At 44.4% G+C, this 19,286-nt stretch overlaps 1 protein-coding gene across 2 annotated transcripts in view; it reads left to right on the top strand.

The window, feature by feature from the left end:
• LOC150062742 (uncharacterized) overlaps positions 1 to 19,182 on the top strand; it is a 50,534-nt gene extending 31,352 nt beyond the window's left edge. The window contains exons 4-6 of one of the 2 annotated variants that reach the window (XR_016535477.1): positions 8,446 to 8,509; positions 11,017 to 11,124; positions 13,706 to 19,182. The gene's annotated coding sequence lies outside the window, so the exon portion shown is untranslated. Of the gene's footprint in view, positions 1 to 833; positions 1,071 to 8,445; positions 8,510 to 8,893; positions 9,523 to 11,016; positions 11,125 to 13,705 lie in introns of those variants that run through there. The other variant, XR_016535481.1, reaches the window with a different exon arrangement.
• The last annotated feature ends 104 nt before the right edge of the window (positions 19,183 to 19,286 follow it).

The following is a 19,286-nucleotide window of genomic DNA, read 5'->3' as shown; positions in this document are numbered from 1 at the left end:
AGCCAAGTTACAATAAAGATATTTCAGACATGTAAGGCATTCATTTACTACTGATGCCTTTATTAAAAGCTAAGACAGACTTTGTGTTGGGACTCAAGTTTGGAATCCTAGCTACTCTGGAGGTTAGGATCTGGAAGATTGCAGCTTGGAAGCTGGTCCAAATAGTAAGTCTATGAGACTCCGTCTTCAAATAAGCAACAGAAAATCAGCTGAAGGCATGGATCAATTGGGAGAATAAGAGCCATGAAGAAGAAACCTATTGGAGCACAATCCCCTCAGTTCAAGCCTTTGTAACATGACGAAAAAGTAATTAATTAAATGGCAACTCAAAAGATTCACTGGAGTTGTTGTGCCAAGATTGTCCCATGTTTTGGGAATGACCCCCTCCTCCCCTTGCTTAGGGCCCATGTACTTGAACCTCAGGTGGTAACAGCTTGATGCTCAGTGGTTAGACACCTGAGCTCTGATTCGACCAGTGGTTTGAGTTACCAAACAGCCAATCAGGTGATTCTAACTATGGAATTCCCCTATAAAAACTGTGTAAAATCCTTGTCCAGGGCCTTTCAGAATAGCCAGCTGTGGGTACGCGGAGGCCCGAGTCTAGACTCGTAAATAAACAACACTTGCTTTTTTAGCTTTGACTGTGGCCTCTGGTGGTCTTTTCGGGGTTCTAGGAATTCGGATACAACATTTGGTGCATGGGCTGGGAACCCCCAAGCCCACTCAGACGCCTAGTCAACAGGTTGTGGAAAAACCGCGGTAAATTGGCCGGCTTTGTTTGTCTCTGTGTATTGTGTTTTATCTGATAATCTGTTAATCTGGGTTGCCTACAGGTTCTGTATCTGGGTCAATGAAGAATCCTGGCGGACGTGCTATAGGATTGTTGACGGGGCCAGTGGGAGACGTCCCCTGCGCGCTTCTGGGGAGCTATTGTTAGGACGGCAGTGCTGCAACCCTCCCTCTGTCTGATTGTCCCACTCAGGCTGTATTGGGGAACTGCTGTTAGGACGATTTTGCTGCGACCACCCTTCTGTCTAACAATTCCCTTCTGGTTATCAGTTTAGGCACGGGTACGTATGTTGTTTCTGTTGTTTGTTTGTTGATTTGGGTATTTCTGTTCGTTTTTTGATTTGGGTATCTCCCTCTGAGATGGGTACTACTCCGCTTACTCTTCTAATGACGAATTTTAAGGATGTTAGCAGCAGAGGTTTTGATTTGAGTAAAGACAAACTAATTACTCTTTGTAATTCGGAATGGCTGACCTTTGATGTTGGATGACCCCCCAGAGGGCATTTTTAGCCTCCCCATAATATGGAAGGTAAGGGAAGAGATACCAGAATGGTCTGGCCACCCTGATCAAATTCCTTACTGTTAACCTAGACTTGGTCTTGCAACATTTTAAAAAGAAATTTGGGGTTTACTTAAAGGTCTCTGCTTCTGTTAGATGTTTTTGTCTTATCTAGTACCAGCCCTAAATGTTTTGTTAGATGTTTTTATGGATTCTTGTTTTTTGTGTCTTTGTCACTAAGACAACTGGTGGCAGGACACAGGCATCAGTCTTGGTTCCCCCAGGACTGAGGTGTTACTCTTGCCCCCCTGATAGGTAGGATGGCCTTGGCCGGCCGGTTACCAGAGAATGGAAGTCTTCATAGGGAGGAGCCCCCTGAGAGTTTTTCAGGGCCCCAGGTGTCTTCCTCACTCTGACTGCTGCCAGGCATGCCATCAAAATTTGGGGGTACTTAAACGTTTCTGCTTTTGTCTTGTTTTGTGAGGTATTTTAGGTCTCGGGCCTGGTATGGCCGCTTCCCCGTGGCAGCAGTTGTAACAAGCTAAAGTACCTTGTAAAAGAACTTGGTTCTCACCTGCAAGAGTAAGATTGGCAAAACTCTTTTTTTTTTTAATTTTTTTTTATTGTAGTTAGTGAAAGGGTTACATGATATTTGCCAGATAGAAGGTGCATTAATTCACATACATTGATACCCTTTCACATGTCTTGGTACCCATTTCCCTCCCCCCCACACATCCCCCTCCCATCTTGGTTTTCCCCCCTTCCCTATCAAATTTCAAATATCCAAATACAAATAAATTCAATATATCAGATAACAAAGTGAGATACTATACCAATATGAGATAACCAAGGGATAGCAAAGGAGATGAGAGACAACATAGTACATTAAGGACAACAATTATTCATTATATGGCTTTTGTTTCAATATCCTGGAGGCCCTTTCAGTTAGCTTCACATTATATGGCCTTATGTATCAAGATTTTGCTCTATTGCAGATCTCTATTGCAGAGCCCAAGGTTTCTACTGATTATGACGAATGAGGGAAACCATTGAGCCTAAGTTCCTTTGAGTCTGGCTTACTTCACTTAATATGACTTTTTCTAAGTCTTTCCATTTCCTAACAAATGGGGTGATGTCATTCTTTCTGACAGCAGCATAGAATTCCATTGTGTACAAATACCACAACTTGTTGATCCACTCATCAACTGAGGGACATCTGGGTTGGTTCCATATCTTTGCTATGGTGAATAGTGCTGCAATGAACATTGTTGTGCTAGTGGATTTAGTATGTCATTGTTTCTGGATGGTTGGGTAAATGAAGATTGGCAAAACTCTTAAGCTTTCAGAAAATGTACAGCTGATATTAATTTTGTGTGCTTTAAATGCAATTGGGTAGAGCTGTTTACATTGTAAATATTGTATCTTGTTTAGCCCAGAAGTATTAGGGAATTTGGCTATTTCCTTGAGTTAAAGTTTTAGAGATTTAAATGTGAATTTGTTTATCAATGTCACCTGTGTAGAAATCTGAGACTTTTGGTGCATTCTTGCATTTAGAATAAATGGGACTATAACACGACAGAAGGTAGGGGAAGGCTACAGGTGTATCGCCAGACTCTAATGGCAGGTCTCCGGGCTGCTGCCCACAAGCCCACTAATTTGGCTAAGGTGTATTCAGTTTTTCAAGGTGAAGCAGAAACTCCCTCTGAGTATTTAGAGAGACTAATGGAAGCTTTTAGACAGTTCACCCCAATGGACCCCAAGGCCCCTGGAAATCAGGCAGCTGTGGTCATGTCCTTTGTTAACCAGGCGGCTTCAGATATTAAAAGGAAGCTACAAAAATTAGAGGATCTAGAAGGAGTATCCAAGATTTATTCAGGATTGCTCAGAGAGTTTTCAATAATAGGGAGGCCCCAGAGGAGAAAAAGCTGAGAGCAACAGAAAGAATGACTAAAGTACTGGCTGCTGTAGTTCAACAGGGAAGACCACCACAAAGAGGTTCACGTGGCCCACAATCTTCAAGGTCTCCAGGTGGAGATTTGAGCAAAGATCAATGTGCTTACTGCAGAGAGTTTGGTCATTGGGCTAGGGAATGCCCGAAAAATAAAAAGAACAGATTGGACAAGTGGCAACGAAAAATTTCCGTGTTAGTCATCGAGGGCATTCTCTAACAGCCCCCAGACCAATGGCTCAGTAACGCCCAGATACATTATCACGGACTATTGTTAAACCCTCTTAAGATTCTCTTTCAGCCTTCAACTGCCCTTAACTCAGCTTCACTACTGCCCGATCCAGACCTGGAAGCTCCACTTCATGATTGTGCTGAGGTTTTGGCCCAAGTGCATGGAGTAAGAGAGGATTTGCAAGATGAGCCTCTGCCAGATGCGGAGATTGGTTCACTGATGGAAGAAGCTTTATGCACCAAGGACAGAGGTATGCGGGGGTCTGCAGTAGTCTCAGAGACTGAAGTAATCTTAGCTGAGTCCCTGCCTGCAGGAACGTTGGCACAAAGAGCAGAACTGGTGGCTTTAACCCAAGCTCTAAGACTGGGTAAGGATAAAAGACTGACAGTTTATACAGACAGTTGGTATGCTTTTGCCACCGCCCATATACATGGGGCAATATATATAGAGAGGGGCTTCCTCACAGCAAAAGGAAAGACTGGAAAGACTATCAAAAATAAAGAGGAAATATTGGTACTCCTGGCTGCTCTTTGGGAACCAAAGAAACTGGCAATAGTCTATTGCCCAGGACACCAGAAACCTGTAGATCTTGTGTCCAGAGGCAATCATCTGGCTGACCAGACTGCCCAGGAGGTGGCCTTATTTTCAACTCCAGCTCTAGCTCTCCAACTCCCAGGCCCAGGACCCAGAATCTTACCACTGATCCCAGGGTATACGGAGGAAGACTTGCAATGGATTGAGAAACTACCTATGGTACAGCTCCTTGATGAATGGTGGAGAGATTCCAGGAGTCACATAGGGATGAAGGTGCTACAAAAAATTCACCATAGTACTCATCTGGGAGCCAGAAGAATGCAAGACTTAATAAGACAAACTGGACTACAAATTAAGGAGGCAGCCATCAAAATTGACCAGACTATCTCAGGTTGCAGAGTATGTCAGCTAAATAATGTAGGGAGAAATCAGCAAAATTTAGGGGCAAGGCAGCAAAGGGACAAGCCAGGAGCCTATTGGGAGATTGACTTTACTGAAGTAAAACCAGGGACGTATGGATATAAGTATTTGCTAGTTTTTGTAGATACCTTCTCAGGATGGGTCGAGGCCTTCCCCACAAAAAGAGAAACTGCACAGATAGTGGCCAAGAATATACTTGAGGACATCTTACCCAGGTATGGCTTTCCAGTAATGATAGGTTCAGACAATGGACCTGCATTTGTCTCGAAGGTAAGTCAGGGACTGGCTTCCATACGTGGGGCAGATTGGAAATTACATTGTGCCTATAGATCCCAAAGTTCAGGACAGGTAGAGAATGAATAGAACATTAAAAGAGACTCTGACCAAATTGACGGCTCAAACTGGGTGGCTCTTCTCCCCTATGCTCTGTTCAGGGTTTGAAACTCCCCTTTTAAACTAGGACTTACCCCCTATAAAATAATGTTTGGTAAACCTCCCCCTATAGTACCCAATCTTAAAGAAAATCTTGTTAAAAAAGAAGAGGATGGTGATTTTGAACTTTTGTTTTCACTCCAAGCCCTGCAAAGGGCTCACCAAAAAGTCTAGCCCAAGCTGAGGGACCTGTACCACACGGAACCACCTCTGGTGCCTCATTGCTATAGACTGGGTGATTGGGTACTCATGAAACATCACCGGCAAGAAAATCTGGAGGCACGATGGAAAAGACCCTTTCAGGTCATCCTGACAACACCCACCGCCTTCAAAGTAGACAGAGTAGCTTCTTGGATCCATTACACCCATGCCAAGATAGTGGACCCGTTTCCAGACTTCATAGAACCCTTGGCCAAGACAACTTGGAAGATTGATTGGACCAAAAGTAGCCTGTTAAAAATTACGCTGGCAAAATCAATAATAGTTATGGGCAGTATCTGGATAGGGACTTTGTGTGGGTAAATACTCACAGTTGTGCATTCCCACCTAATTGTGTTAAAACGGGAAAGGGAGCAAAGTGAAGGAATTTTTCCTCTTTGTTGACAACCTTGTTTTCTGCCTTAGCTGGACCCTTAGGTCCTTGTGTGATAATGGTATGCAGAGATAGATCCAAGATTGGCTCTAAAAGTATCATGGGAAAGGGGGGAATGTTGTGCCAAGATTGTCACATGTTTTGGGAATGACCCCCTCCTCCCCTTGCTTAGGGCCCATGTACTTGAACCTCGGTGGCAACAGCTTGATGCTCAGTGGTTAGACTGAGCTTGATGCTCAGTGGTTGAGCTCTGATTTGACCAGTGGTTTGAGTTACCAAACAGCCAATCAGGTGATTCTAACTATGGAATTCCCCTATAAAAACTGTGTAAAATCCTTGTCCAGGGCCTTTCAGCGTTGCCGGCTATGGGTACACGGAGGCCAGAGTCTAGACTCGTAAATAAACAACGCTTGCTTTTTTAGCTTTGACTGTGGCCTCTGGTGGTCTTTTCAGGGTTCTAGGAATTCGGGTACAACAGAGTCAAGAAAGCTTCAACAAATAGCACTGAGAAATATAATAGAAGAAACTGAATCTGGAGGCTTATCTCATCATGTACAAGAAAAACTCCAAAAGCATTAAAGAACTAAATATCTTAATTTCTGAAAATAGTATAAGAAAAGATAAAGAAAATTCTAGAATATGTAACCACTTGCAATAATCTTCCGAATAGCACTCTCAGTTGCCCAGAAAGTAATAGTGAGAATGGACTAATGACACTGCATCAATGAAAGTGTTTCTAAGCTGCCAAGGAAACCGAATGACAATTCACTGAATGGGAGAAAGCTTTGCCAGGGACTCAACAGATGAAGGATTAATATACCAAGAATATACCAAGGGATCAAAGATTTAATGGGCAAGAAGACCATTATTGGGCAAGTGAACTGAAGCATTCTCAGAAGAACAAATACAAATGGCTGATACGTGAAGAAATGTTTAGTATATTTTACCATAAATGAAGTGCAAATCACACCTGAATTAAGATCCTTTACTTTTAGATACAGGGGTCTCATGCCTGCAATCCTAGCCAAACCTCAGTATCTCTCAACAATCAACAGATCCCTGAGGTTTGAAGCCAGCAAAGGGAGGAAAGTCCATGAGATTTTTAACTCCAAATAAGCACTAAAAAGATGAAAGTGGCTCCAGTCCCGAGAAAAAAGAAAACCCATGTCAGTCCAGTCAAATTAGCAGTCATAAGAAATCAACAATGTATCCTTCCAGGAAAGGGAATGAGGGAAGAACCATCATGTTATTGGTGGGACTATAAACTAGTGCAACCACAATGGAATCAATATGAAGATTCCTCAAAAAATCTAAAAGTATACTCATCTATAATCATACCACACCACTACTGAGAATATATGTGTAAGTACACAAGAAAGACACCAGCAACCCAAGTTTATTGTAGTACTATACACAAGAGCAATCAACCCAATTGCCCAACAACTAATGAGTATACCTACCAAGGACTATCAGTAATATGATACACATACGCCATGGAACATATAATAGATTATCGATCCTATACTCACTTACACTGAAATGATAATAAAAATAGGGTTGTGGGCCGGGAGTTTGGCCTAGTGGTAGAGTGCTTGCCTCGCACTCTAGGCATGTGGTTCGATTCCTTGGTACCACATACGTAGAAAAAAGCCGAAAGTGGTGCTGAGGCTCAAGTGGTGGAGCTCTAGCCTTGAGAAAGTCCAAGGATAGTGCTCAGGTGCTGAGCTCATGCCCAGGACTGGAAAAAAATAAAAATAGGAGGATGGTGCCTAAGTTTATGTTTAAAGAACTCACTAGAGATTTGTATGATTCCATGTGTGAAACATTTCTTAGATATCTTGCAGGAGAGAATTAGTAATAAGTTTTCATGTATGCCTATATAACAAATATCCATAGGATCCCTGTTGGGCAACACATCACTTTTCTCTTGATGTTTACAAATGCAAAAAATTATACCAGAAGTATATCTACCAAGATGTTATAGAAGTCGTATCTGCCTGGTGGAAGGAAGGGTAATGATTTATCTTGTTTATACTCTATGTTTTCTCCCGTGTTGCAAATGCAACTTTCAATATTCAGAGAAATGTAGTAAGGACTATTTTGTCTCTTCTTTTCCTTTGTCATCCTTTGGTAGTTGTATAATGTCCGTTTATGGATACAGTGCATCTTGATTATTGCCAAGGCATTCATCATTTCCCCTTCTCTCCCAGCCCTGCATGTCCCCTACAGTTACCTGCTTCCAGTTTCATATAAATTCCTAGAGTATTATGACCCCATTTTCCAATCCTTCCTCTCTCCATACATCTGGACTCCTTGACCTAACTCCTCCTAAAGCCCACATACCATCTTCCTGGTATTCAGCCAGCTTATAGTTTATTTCAGTACACCAAAGTGGCTCCATGTGTTTGGTCATGGTTATTAGTAGACAAAAAAAAAACTAATTTAGGAAGTTTCAGCAGGTAAAGGGCTATAAACATATTTTCTTCCATAGGAATTTTTGATTTCTGAAAGATCATTTTTAATGAGAACTAGAGATTAGAATTTTCAGTCCTGTTTAATAATGTCTCACCCAGAATCCTTCTCTTGGACCTTTGGATCTGATAAATAACATTCCCTCTGTGTATTATGATAGTAGGGTTGTGTACTAGTACCACCCATTTCCCTACCACTCACTTCTGAATACCTCTAGGAGATTCCTCCAACTGGGTTTCACCTCTGAAAATTCCCATGACCTCTTTTTGGCCTCAGGGCTGGGCACTAAACAACGATTTTGCACATACCTTGGAGAAGCATCCATTGAAACCACACCCCTTGATAACGAAGTGATGTTTGCAGAAATTGACTTCTCAGACACATTTTGACCTTATAGTTCAGAGACACTTTTCTAATTGACCTAGTCTGGGGTTTTTTGAGAGATGAATATTTAAACAAAATTTCTAAGTACAGTTGCATTATTGTATTCACATGTATTTATATTTATCTACATTTCTCTTTCACAGTATAATGAATTCTACTCTCACATATTTGGAGAGGATGGTAGGGGATGAAATTATGGAAATATTGGTGAGTATAGCAATGACTAGAGTTTCCTTTACAGCAGTGTTCATTACTGCATGACTTATAACAGAAAAAGCTGGTCTCTTCTGGTATACAACCAAGGACTGCTCAGTTTATGTTTCAATCTTTGCATGTCTCAGCTCTCCCTTCTTATACCTTATAGCTTTGGTCTCTAGTTCTGGAGTTTTCAACAGTTATCACAAACCATGAACCAATGACTCTTACAACTAATCTGGACAGATATCTAGTTCACCTATCATCCATTTCCAAAACCAAAGGAAAAATCAGTTCCTCTTTGATGACAGTGAACAATTTTGTGCCTTCACTGGGTATTTGTGCCTATTAGCATGTCTAGGTTAATGTTTCTGTGTCTGTGTGTTTCTTTTCAAGGACACCAGAGACTAATAGCGACACCCAGGGAGAGACTTAGCATAAAGTGTGTTTTATGGACAGACGTGAATTCACAGATGGAAAATTTGTCAGTTGGATCTTGTCCAGAGTGTGTTTGAAGTTTCTCTTCCTGGTGGTTCTGATCTATATGAACCATGAACATCCCTTGCAAAATAAGTGAATTAGATCAAAGTCCCACTATGTACTACTTTTGCATGTAAGATGCCTTTACATACATTTAAATATAAGTAACATGCTTCATTTCTAAGAGCAAGCATTTAGAGTGGAAATACCATAGAAGATACAATGCTTCAATGAGCAGATATTCACCACACATGAAAAAGTGGATATTTCTTTTTTCCATGTATTTTATTGTAATTAATAGAAGAGTTACATTATATTTACCAGATAGAGGATGCATTACTTCACATACATTGATACTCTTTCTTATGTCTTGGTCCCTATTTCCCTCCCCCAACCCCTACCCCTCATCTTGTTTTTCCCCCTTCCCTATCTGATTTCAAATAACCAAATACTTATATATACAATATATCAGATAACAAGGTGAAATACTGTAACAATATGAGATAGCCAAGGGACAGCAAAAGAGATGAGAGATAACATAGTATGTTAAGGACAACAATCACTCATTATATGGCTTTTGTTTCTATATCCTGGAGGTCCTTTCATTTAGCGTCATACTATATGGCCTTATGTGTCTAGGTTTTGTTCTATTGTAAATCTCTGCTAGGAGAGCCCAAGGTTTCTACCGATTATGTCAAATGAATGAAACCATTGAGCCTATGTTCCTTTGAGTCTGGCTTACTTCAAAAGTGGATATTTCTAATAACCATGCCCCTCATTGTTATGATTTTGAGGCAAGACAATGAAATTCTGTAGTTTTCTTCCCTGGATGAAATATATAATACTGCTGTGATCAAACCTAATGCGGTGAAGGGCAAAAAAGTTCCACAATTAAAAAATAAGTCACATTTACCCACAATAAGAAATGGGACAGGGAGCTAGGAATTCCTCTGTCATTAACAACATGGAAGGAGGTATGAAGTACAAGGCCCACACATAAACACCAGTGTTTCTCTGTTGAAACCCCAAGTATTTCTTCCAGCCACATAAAATTGTATATTCAGAAAAGCTGAGGTTCCCTCAAGGACAATTGAGAGGGAAGGGGTTTTTGTGTTTCTCATTCTGGACATGAGACGTAACCATTCATTCTCATGGCCTTGATCCTAAGGCATAGATTAGAGCCATGCATTATCCCTCCCAACCCAGTCTCTTACCTACCTCGCCACATCCTCCTGCACCTTTCTTATACTTTAAATACATTAAAGCAGGTTGGACAAATGACATACATGCAGTCTCCCCCATTGAGGAAGCACAAATTGGAAGGACCACAGTTCAAGGCCAGCCTAAAAAGATCTGTTAGCATGACCCAATCCTAAGCAATAATCTGTGCATGGTTGCAAGCACCTAGAGTATGTAAATCCATGGATTTAAGGTTAAGATCATGATCCACCCTGACCCGGGGCATAACAGGAGGGGATATGATAGAAATTGCCATAGGGAAAATTAGAGAGTAACTTACTGTTGTGGTGTATCACTAGCAATCATAAAAACTGACATTATAGAGGGAACTGGTAGCCTGTAATCCTAGCTACACCATTTGCTGCTTATAATCCAATAAAACTAGAAATCCATGATAAACAGGTAGCCTATAAATCCACTTGCAAAGAGGACCCTTATTTCTCCATCATTCTTGATTTCAAGACAAAATTGCATGAAAAAGAAAAGCTATATAAATTCTCACAGCAGGGAAAATTTTCTTGAAAATGTATCATTTTATCATCTTCTTTGTTTACCCTCTGGTCATATCCAGCCCCAATGACATTTACAACTCATTTGTGCAAGGATTCCATTTAAAGTTGGATTAAATGTTCTTGTCTCCCATTTGATGCACTTTACCATTTCTAGAAATGCAGCTTTGATTCATCCAAGTGGTAAACCCTACCTTCTATGTGACTGTGTAATCAATCACTTGTTGGATTGTGATGGGTATAAAGCTTTAAGTTTTGACCACCTTAAATTCTGTGTTTGCATTTCAACAGTCTGCAAGTCTATCTGGAGTGAAAGCATGTTTCTCAGTTTTGTGAGGTCGAAGATATCAAACTCGTGAGTCACTAAAATTAGAGATATGAGTCATAATCAACTGGCAGGTAATTTACTTTTGTCCAGATGATGAGAGCGCATTATCCTCTTATTGATCCCCTGCTGTTGGGCCGGGAGTTTGGACTAGTGGTAGAGTTCTTGCCTAGCATGCACGAAGACCGTGGTTCAATTCCTTGGTACCACATATATAGAAAAAGCCTGGAAGTGGTGCTGTGGCTCAAGTGGTAGAGCTGTAGCCTTGAGAAAGCCCAAGGACAGTGCTCTGGCCCTGAGTTTAAGCCCCATGACTGGCAAAAAAAAAATAATTGCTCCTTGTCTACTGCTCTGTGGAGGATTCTAGGAGCACAGCCCCTACTGCCTTTCCTTATCATGCTTGCCTTCTTGGCATAGTAGACACACTGACCACAGGAATTCTGGTATTGTGAAGGAAAACAAATGGGAGCTGCTCTTGCCATGGTTGCTTTCTTCAACTGCTTAATGCAACAAAGGTAAGTCTTCTTCCCATAACTGGCTAGGGAGGACAAATATTGAAGAATTAATTGAACTCAATGAAATGATGAGTGAAGAGGATTTATTAGTATCTTATGAATCTGTGAGTGGCTCTGGCATGAGACTAGTGTTCTCTCCGTGCTCTGTGTCTGCTCATGTGCATGCTACCTTATGTTTTGTTCATCAGTGCGCTTACGGTTGAGGAATGTACCTAGCTGGAAGAAGTGTAATCTTGGATTGAGTGAGTTTACCTCTTCATGCAGCTCAGCACTGGGCTCCTCACTGCAGCACTGCCCTGGTTCTGGTGTGGCCTCCCTTTTCCTGCAGATGTGCATGGTGATATCCAGCCCTCCCAGCACCTGAAGGTGGCTTCCCTGCCTGCACAGAGGAATTCAGGGGCTTCCCACATAGCTAGTGGCTGCAGCAAAGATGGTTTTTCAGCACTCAGATTTCAGGGTGTAGAATGTTCTGTGATAATACCATAAACTCTAACCAAGGAGTTTTGAGGCACAGGCTCAGGGCATCACCTTGAACTCAGGCTTTGAGCAAAGTCAGCATGCCTGACATGGAGTTTGTGGATTCGCTAGTCCTTATTCCACAGTGAATCACCTTCAGAACCTGAAAAGATTTCATTTAGAATAGGATATGTGGGAGTGTCTGCCATGAACTCAGGCAAAGAGAAATTCCCACAACCAACTTGTTGTCCTAGAGAAATGGTTTTAATGGATTACCAGTGTATCCACTCAGCATTTTAATCTAAATTACCGACAACACATCCACCCACTCTCTCTCCACTATTAGAAAAACATTTGTTTCAGTCCGTGGTCATGCTGCACTTTTTCTCAGGTTGCATCATTGAGTGCTACTTTCTTTCATTGGAGTCCACACCAAAGCATAAATCCAGTCAGCTGCTTTGAAGAATGTGTACCCTAGTATATAGCTTCACTTCCAGGTTGACTGGTTGGCTAGGGACTCGGGATCACAAGATTCTCTCGTAGTTAGTCATGATCTTTGACTCATAGATGCTGCAGCAATCTGACATAAGCGATAGCAGTGAGATTAGTGTGGGTGAGCAGCCTGGCTGCATGGTGGACAACATTCCCATTGGTGAGCTGCTCACTTGTCTAACTGGAAGCTGCAATTGCTACTGACTGAGCTCTCTGGTTGAAGCCTGCAGACTGAATGGAGGGACTTCCTGAGCACACTTGACTTCTCCAGACCCCACTGCCCCCTGAGCTTGAGGCAGTTCCAAGTAGTCCATTTGCCCATCCTCTGAGAACTACCATGGGAACCAATGAAGAAAGAGATGTGGGCAGAGGAGAGGCCACACAGCCCAGTCACAAGGCTTCTGTGTGGAAGAGAGAGGGATGCAGCCCCAAGTTATCCGGCTTGCTATCACACCACTCAGACACTATGACTCCCTTGCCCTGTGAAACCAGCCACTTATTATTTTGAGGACTTCCTCAGGAGAAAGCTTTTCTTTGTGTACCTAAGCAAAAACTCATCTGATGGGGAGGTTTTGCTCCATGTAGAGTTTGGTGTAAAGACAGGGAGAGGCTGTGAGGACAGCAGGCTCCACACTGAGGCTCTCTGCAAGCACTGCTGGGGACTCAGGAGCCCATGCACCAGCCTGCAGCAGGGCCCAGTTGGAAGCTGACTCAGGCTATAGGCTGTCAGGGGCTGGTTCTGGAATCCCCATGTGTGCTGCCCCACTGCCTGCCAGGGCTCACCTTTCACATTGGGGGAAGCGCTTCCCATTGTTGACAAAGCTCCCTCAGAAAGCACACTACAGTGTACTGCACTGTAGTTCCTTGATGAATGAAATCCCCTTGAGATCCTGGTTAATACAGGACACAAAGGACATTGGCCAGAATGGGTGTAGGGCTGCTGGAGCAGCATACTCTAGGTCTTCAGCTGAGTTCAGTCTTCTCTTTCTCCAACTCAGTCTCCTCCTTTCCTGCTGGGATCCAGTGTCCACCCCAGGAAGCTGTCCTAGATCTGCCAGCAGGGCCCCATCTCCTCTCCACTGTACCAAATGTTGTCATCTTCAGAGGCAGCTTTAGAGCCTAAGGGGCCTGCACACCTGCCTCTGAGTGCTGGAAGTCTTCATCTCCTCACCTCTCTCCTTCTTCTTTTCAGATTAATTCAAGTGCCCTTCAAACCAAAGAGCCAATGTGCTTAGCCAATGGTGCTGCCACACTGAAGGCTTCTTTGCCAGTTTTTGTCTGCCAATTCAGAGCATCAGTTTTCCACCTTGGTCCACACCTGGACTAGACTTGCTCTCAGTCTAGGGCAGGGAGTCCTGGGGTCTGAACACAGGAATCTGGCTCCTCAAGTTCTCTCTCCATATTGTAGATACCAAGGATTCCAGGGAGTAGCCCAAGCTATTCCCACATGCTATGTCATATTTAAGACCTGATGTCACCCTCTCACCCTCATTCACCATGCCCTCAGAAATGTCCCTAAGTCATCATCAGCACTGAAGTCTGGCTGCTTGGGGCATTAGAAGGTAAGCTCGCTTTGGTACTTGTTATCCTGGTGCTACAGAGGACTCAGACTATTGCTGGATCTCAAGGGCCAGCCACAGGCTCTTTCTCTCCAATATGATGTGCCAGCCCTTGGCCCCTCCTGACTCCCATCCTGGGTACTTTTGTCCTGTCTCAATGAGGTCAGCTGTGCAAGGATGGTAGCCAGGTCTAGAGCAAAGCCTATGGGATAAACTTGCACCTTTACCCAAAATTCCAGAATGGTTTTGTTAGGAAAAACTCTGCAGACTGTTTTGGCTACAATGTCAAAAAAGGGGAAAAAATTCCTTGTGTGCTTGTGCCATGTGTGACTGAAAAGGAAGCCAAGCCTAGTCTTGAGTAAGGCCCTCGGTGTCTGAGTTGTGAAGAGTTGTTGCCCCTGAACTAGGGTAAGGTCAAGTGTAGCAGGCTGAACCTGGTCAAGACCCCAGAGGTCTGAGTTGTGCAGCGTTGTAGTGCCTGTTCTAGAAATAGCCATGGGGCACCCAGATGAGGGGTTGCTAGGCTAAAAAACACTTCCCTGGGAGAAAGGTACGCTCAGCTGGTTAGTTCTCTCCACAACTTCTTCAGGCCATGCAGGGGACTACACTGCTGAGCAGATAGGATGACACTGAGGGAGCTGACATTTTTGAGATGGTAGCACTCCTAGAGATGAGGAATGTGTGAGGTGAGCCCTGGAGCAGCCCCCGGGGTCCTGCTTTGACCCTAGGGCTCCACCTTGGTTACTGGGATGAATGCTAGGGAGCCTGGGGAGATGACTCCATCCTAGAGGAAGCAGAGCAGGAGGCCACATGGCAGGAAGCTGGGCAGAGCCTGAGGAGGGGTTTGGGGACTCAGGCAGCAGCTGTGAGTGAGCAGGCAGCCTGCTGGTCGGGATGGGAGAGGGAAGAAGGGTCCCAGGCCCCTCCTGCAGCATACCAATGCTACCTCAATCCAGTGCTCCAAGACCTCTGCCCTGTCTGCTGCCTCAGCGCTGTGGTCCAACACAGATGTTGTTATTACACATGTTTTAATTTGTTTATAAAACTGTAAAATGGCAAACACTGTAGATGCTGGCACTCATCTTTGGGTTCAGAGTACACATACTTCAAACAGTGGTATAGCACTAGGTTTCTGAAGATTTTCTGAAGACAGGAAAGAAACGGGCCACATAACTCTGCCTCCAGAGCCTCTGCCTGGGGTTGGAGACAGGGTTGGGGCGTGATCAGGAAGCTACGGTATTTCTCTAGGCTTGTGGGAATCTCCAGGTTTTCTTCCTGGATCACTGAGATCCCCTGGACTGTGGGTGAATCTAATAAAAGCATGGAGGAATAAGGAGAAGGCACAGATCTACCAAGGTTTCTGCCATTCTTGAGGTGCCCAGCCTGCATGTCCCAGGCAGGGCACATTTGCCTTTCCCCACTGCCCCAACCATTCTGTCTGCACTCCACAGGCATTTGTTGCCACCTTGTGGCAGATGCTGAGTGCCATGGGATCTCAACAGCCCTGAGGCCCCACGTGAGGGTTAAGGATGCAAAGGCCAGTGGACAGACCAAGGGGTCTGGTCTTCTGTCTGCTTCTCCTTGTTATTCCCTGAGCTATCAGGATCCTTGGACACTCAGTGGTTCCAATTGTCCCTGAAGAAATCAAGATGTCTTGACTTGGAGAACCCAGTCCTGGTCTTGGGTTTTGCAACCACAAAGCTAGGATGTGCAGTAGAAATGTCCTCTGCACAGGGAAATGGTGGGTGTGGGCAGTAGAGGGGAGACGGAAAGACTGCATGCTCAGGGCTGCCAAGCTACTCACCACAGCCATGAGTGAGAACTGCTTTGCCTTCAGGTCAGGCAGCTATTCCAGCAAATGTGCAATATTCATTTCCTCATGGAAATCCATCAAAGATATCTGGGATTGCCCCCTTGAGGATATCTGAAAATCCTCCATCACCAGTGACTCGCAGGGAGCTGGGTCTCTTTCAGTTGTCATACCTACTCTCTAGCTGGTGGTCCAGCTGGCTGTTGCTCTGCAGCAGGGTGTATTGCAGAGCTGGTCTCATCAGTCACTGTCAGGTTAATGCTCTTCATCCATGGTAGCAACTGCAAAAGAGTCGCCTCTGAGATCTTCAGCACAGTGTCCAGGTGTACAGATGATATGCTGCATCCAGGTTGGGTGTCATAGACTTTTGTGCAGATGGCTCTGGTCTTCATCTGGTGCTTGAAGCCAGTCAGTCTCTACAGCAAGCAGGCAAGACTCCTCTGTCTCCAGATCAGGGCTGATATCAGACACAAATCTTCCATCCCATGGGACCACTAGCTCTTGCTCTGCTTATCTGCTTCAATGTACTTGTGAGTGTCTGAACTACACATGTTGCTAGTGCTACAATTGTTTCAGCCTTGCCTTGAAGTAGCTGGGATTCTGGAGTGGACACTGCCTTGACCATCTCTCCTCCAAGAATGGGTAGGACTAAAATTGTTGGTACCATTGAGCTAGGTGCCCTGGCTAATAAGAGGTTGCCTCTGCTCCTAAATCAGAGGAGCTGAGTCTTTGAGTTCAATTTTCAGACTTGGCACTGAGGAAGGTGGAAGGCTCTGGATCATGGACTCACCTGCAGCTTGCTTCATCTCTTTAGTCAAAGAATGTGATGATAAACAAGAAATATATCTTTCAGAGGCTCACACTGGAGCTCCTCAGCACGTCCAGGACCTGCGCCAGTTGCTGAGGCTGCATTTATTTCAGCTCTGATTGGGATGCTATGATTGCTTTCAGACTGGATTTTGGATCCAATGCTTTAGATTACCCTTGTTTTACACTTGATTTGTCACCAAGTGTCAGAGCAGCTGGGACACCTTCAAGAAAAGATGCTGTACAGGACTTCCTGCCTGAGAAGCCCTAGTCACTTGGTTCTACCACAAGGAGCCTTCCCAAGCTTCCTTCCAAGGACTTTGGACTCCATGGCTCTCCTACCCATGGCCCAAAGGAAGGCTTGGAGATTCCTTCAACTGGAGACAACTCAGAATCCTCTACCTGTTGTCTCACCAGCCCATCTTATGCACCTTCAAGTTATGGTTGTTTGGAATACGCATGCATCGTCTGTGTGAGTAGAAGCCAGGCCTGGCCTTCCTCCAAGGAACAGCATATATTATAGTATAGATATGTGACAAGATATTCCAAGTAGGACGTGCCCAGTTCTTACCCAGGACACTAGGATGAATGAGAAGGCTCTGGGTGGAGAGGGAGAGGAGCAGATTCAGGAGCTGAGCCTCTCCTCTCCTCCTTTCTGAGGCCCTCAAGCACGTGTGGAGCTGTGGTCCTGAGACTGCTCATGTCCATAGCCCATAGCAGGCCTGGTCACCTGGCTGGGCTACAGGCAATGTGTGTAGGAGGGACAACAGGTTGACTTAGATAACAGGGATGAGCACCAATCTCCTCCTTGTAGGAGTGCCACCTCTACCTTCTTGTGCCCCTGGGCAGCCTTCCCAAACAATGCACTTGTGGGTGCTTGATCTTGTTACTTGGTTCCTCCAAATTGCTGTGTGTCCTCAATGAGTCAGGCTCTCCTTGCCTCCATGTCCTGGAGCCATGTGTGAACTGTCTTTCCCTGAATCTCACCCCATAGAGCACCCCCTGACCCTTGAGCACTCAGTGAGTCCTCAGGAAACCTACTGAATGCCCATGATGAGGAAGTGTGGGCTGCCTTATACTCTGTAGCCCTGATGTTTTCCAGGGCAGGCAAGTGTGGCTGGGCTGTCATGGTCCTAGAAGCTTCTCCCACCCTCCTCATACACAGATTAATCCAATCCTAGCTCCCTTCATAGACACATTTCTTCCTGGACTCAAGCTCTCCTTCAGGAGTCTCTAGTCAAGTGGATGCGATTTCACTTTTCCCAGGCCTCTCCTAGCCAGCTGTCCAATGCATCTGTCTGAAGAAAAAGGTCCTCCCTCCTCCCCCAAGACCAGTCATTGTTATAGCTGTCCTTATGCTCTGGCATTCTCTTCTTGAAGGTCCTGAAATGATCCATATCTAAGGAACACCATGAGAAATGCACGCAGACAGTGCATGTGATGTGTAGTTCTTGGTGGTCCCTGAGCACAGGATGGACATTGGGATGACAAGAATAGCGCCTTCTTTCACTGAGTGCTGTCTGGAAATGTGTCCCCACACTAGGTGACGAGCCCATTGACTTCCTCCCACATACCTGAATGTGTATGTGGTCTCTCTTCCTCCCCTAGGGTTTCTACTGGGGTTTGGTTTGTTCAGGACCCTCAAATGGAATGTATACTATCTTTGTGAATTTGGAAAACCGTTTTGCTTGTGGACTTAGTGAGGCTTCAATGTACCAAAGGGGCGTTGATGAAAGAGAGGGCATCTCCCAGCAATGCCATCTGTCCGTGACACCCATGTGTGTAAGGACAGGGTCAGGCCAGGCATGCTCAAGGCCTATCCCAATGCTGCAGCCTCAGGCAGTCTGGTGGTGTCCCTAGCATGCTATGTCCCAGGATGCAAGCAGATGCACATTACTGCAGCACAGGCCAGACAGAGCCTAGCCAGCGGGCCTGTCCCTAGAGTCAGAAGTAGTGTTCACTGATGAACAACAGGGTCGATACATGGTGTTTCTTTGCAAAAGTAAGGTAGGTCTCAAGCAATTCAGGGAAAGATGGGGCATCCCTGAAGAGCAGGGCAGCTGCCATATGGTCTACTGTCTTCTTCAATTTATCTCCAAAATGGTATCCTGCCTAGCAAGATTAGCAAGTGCTCGGGCTAAAACCCCTCTATACTACTTGTGAATCCTGAAAGCTGGTATTAGCCATTTTCATTGTACTCATGTACAGATGAGATCCATAAACATTGTGTCTAAACAGAGAATAAACTTACCTATATGTGTCCTTGTTTCTGCCTTTCCTCCCTGTGGTGGGGAACCTGAAGTGGGAGGAGCCCAAGTTCAAGGCTAGTGTGACCTTCTTGTCTATATGTTGCTATTCTAAAATATTAAGAGTGATAAGTAACAGAGCCCAAGGAAAACAAAAGTAATTGTTCTGACAAGTTTAATTTTAATTTTACAGAGCACATATATGTGTGAGTTCAAAAACCTAAAGAAAATAAAGAGAGTGATAAGAAATATGAGGGGCCACAAATTTGGCCTAGTGGTAGAGTGCTTGCCTAGCATGCATAAAGACTTGGGTTCAATTCCTTGGTACCACATACATAGAAACAAAGCTGG

Source organism: Megascapheus bottae, chromosome 5, assembly GCF_031878675.1.
Source record: "Megascapheus bottae isolate mThoBot1 chromosome 5, mThoBot2.hap1, whole genome shotgun sequence".
In the NCBI taxonomy this organism is placed as follows: Eukaryota; Metazoa; Chordata; class Mammalia; order Rodentia; family Geomyidae; genus Megascapheus; species Megascapheus bottae.
Note: the sequence above shows the minus strand (reverse complement) of the source record. Positions and strands in the feature narration are given on the sequence as shown.